This window comes from Alligator sinensis, unplaced genomic scaffold (assembly GCF_000455745.1).
Source record: "Alligator sinensis unplaced genomic scaffold, ASM45574v1 scaffold313_1, whole genome shotgun sequence".
Classification (NCBI taxonomy): Eukaryota; Metazoa; Chordata; order Crocodylia; family Alligatoridae; genus Alligator; species Alligator sinensis.
Window position 1 is genome coordinate 2,701,602 of NW_005841939.1, and position 3,169 is coordinate 2,704,770.

Genomic DNA, 3,169 nt, shown 5'->3' on the forward strand with positions numbered 1-3,169 from the left:
GGGTCTGTTCCCCGCCCGCAACCCACTGGTTGCGCTCAGGGGCCCCACACCTCTGGGGTCCCTATGAGGCCTCCTCCAACCCCTACAGCCTCACCCAAGCCTCCTGTGTAAGTGACGCCCTTGCTGGCGTCTGCTGTGCCCGTCCTGGGCTCCCCAATATGGCGCTCCCCCTCTTTGGGGCTCGCCGTGCCCACCTCGGGCTTCTCAATAAACCAATACGGCACTCCCCCTCTCTAGGGCTTGCCGTGCCCGCCTCAGGCTTCTCAATACTGCCCCACTCTGGGGCTGGGGTCTATGTACCCCGTATACAACCCGGGGTCTGTTCCCCGCCTGCAACCCACTGGTTGCGCTAGTGCCCTCTTCCGGGGCTCGGCCTCTCCCCTCCGGGGTCACCTCCGGTGTAATATGCAAGCCTGAACATAAACTAGAGCCTCCTGGCTAAACCATAGTGCCCCATCCTCTCAGGGCTATAGTGAGCTGTACTTGCAAGTCAGGCCTCTTGCTACATCTCGGCCAAGGGAGCTCCTGCCTCTCCAGCTGCTGGCAGGGAACTGCCAGCCTGGTCTCAGCCCTGGGCTTTATAAGGGCCAGGCCCTGCCTCCTACAGGCAGCTGGCTCCCCTTAGCTGCCCCGGCAACCCGCAGCTGGGCTCGTTACCCTGGCAACCCTCAGCTGGGCTCGTTATGACCTGCCAGGGCTCTGTCTCTCTCCCTGGCAGTTTCTCCCCTCTAGGAGCAGAGCACCGAGGTGCTCTGCGACAACTATATTTAAAAAAATGCATTAATATCCTGAAGAGAGATATGCCAAGCGTTTTTCTGCACTTGCACAGAAAATAAGCACTAAGAACTAGAGATATTACTAAAGGCTGTCTGCTATGATATTGGGGCATAAAATGAATCCTTATGAGGTAACTTTCCTAATAAGAGTATCAGTATATATTGGTAATTTATGTAGCTGAGAGAGATGAAGAAAAAAAGGTGGAATGATAGAGAATTATCTATAGTTCCAGGAAGCTAAAATCCTACAATGAGGATAGTGACAAAATTCCTTAGTTCAGGGTACAAGGAAATGAAAAAGTAAAGACCATATATTAAGTTGGTCTAATAAAAGGTATAATTTTGGAACCAACAGTTCTAGTTTTTTGTATGTCTTTTTGTCTCAGACCAACACAGCTACCAAGTACACCCCTAAGACCAAATATTTTACAAGACTCAAAAAAGCAAGTTTAAAAGATCTTCGACCTTCTCTACACTACCAACTGTGACAAATTTATTTAGCTGTATAGTGGTTCGGAAGTTATCCTGGATTTTTTTCTCAGAGGAAGTGAGAAATGAGATAAGGACCTTGAAACGAGATAAGAAAAGTAGTTTGTGCAGTCAGTGAAATATCATCACAGTTAAGAACTGTTTGGGAGCCAGAAAAGTTACACGGGTGTTAGATTTCAAGAAACCTAGATCTCTTTATCCCCCAGAACTTTCTAAGAACCAGCAGAAGTATTCACCATTACTGCCAATGTGGGAGAACACTAGATAATCTTAGAAACAACATAATTAGTATGCAGCATAATTATTGTTCTTCTGAAATAAAAGAAAGCAAGGAGTTTGAGGTAGTTCTTAGATTTCATGAGAGCCTGGCAAAATATAAACAAACACACCAAGGAGTTAAAAAAGTTTAATGATAAATGTTAATGTTGAAGTTTGGCCATTAGATGGCAGAGTTTGGTATGAAGTGTCCATACTTACCTGTGACTAATTGTTTGTTGTATTTTGAGGTTACGGTAATGCCAGGAATCACAGCGACCTGAATTCTGAGTTTGTTGTTTGGTTTTCCTTAAACTGGTAACTACAGCAGACACGTGCCGTTTACACCACAAAATAAGTAGGTCTGCAACTCAATAATTTATCCTTTCAGAGTAGCTCCAGTGCATCTTCTAAATTATAGCTACACTCACCCCTGTGAGGGATGAGGGGAGTGCCTATGTACACATGTATAATAGATATAAACACATAAAATGCAACTTATCACTTCTTAACAGATTTGAACACAGCTAAAATGATAATAGTCCCTCAGAGTAAGAGAACTGATGCAGTCCTGACCTAGGAGACAGAAGTGGAAATACTAGAAGGCAGCCACTAGGGGCAGAAACTCTGTATGGACTGCTACAAAGACTCAAGGACATGGTCCATGGAAGAGATGGCAAGAAAAATAACGAGCGATAATATATTTTTGTGTGGAAAAATTCAATCCCAAACAGATGATATCCGAAAACCCCAAAGTATTGAGTATATAATAACAAGTGTAATGAGAACAGCTAAAAAATGTGCAATAATAGGAATTATTTTAAGCCAGTACATCTTCATTACAGCCAGTACTTACTGTAATAGTAAAAGTGTCAATAGCGTGTCCCACTCATTGATAGGCTTCTGTGGGGTGGGAGGACTAGGGGGTGGTAGGGAGCTTTTCCCTATCACCCCGTGGCTGGAAAGTATGTCTTTGTGGGAGTTTTGTAGAGCTCCAGCTCAGTAGTTGTAGCATGCCAAAAATAACATCTGCCAGAGTCCTCAGTGAATTTTCATCACAAACACTTTGGTGATCAAATCAGGTAATTAATATTAATATTTAACAATTCTTACCAATCACTTAGAGAAACCTGAATGCTACTATCTGAAAAAAAATCCTTTATTCCTGTTTGATTTCAGACCATTTACAGCACAGCCTGCAGACTCTCCTAATAAACAGCTGACAGTAGGTGGATGTGAGCTGTAAATTGATAAAATCCACAGCTGTAAAATTACAGTGGTTGCCAGCCTTATACGTGACTTGCACCCCAGAGAGATCCCCACAACTCCGGTTATGCTACACTCTGAGTTCTTCATGCTACACTCTGAGATTTTTCCATAGTGTAGCAAGGGATAGTGGCACATTCTCTTCCATTGATGAGCTGATGTTAGGATGGGGTGGGCAATATACGGTTAACAGGCCAAATCTGGCTTGCCAGGCACTCTCATCCAGCCCACGGTGCCCCGCAGTGAATTGCATCCTGCCCAGCCCTTCTGCCCATGAGTTTGGGAACGTGGCACCCACGTGTACAACCCCGCAACACATCCTATTGGGCCTCGCTTCCACCCCCTTGGGCGGAAGGGCTCTGCCCAGGCAGCAGCATCCAGGT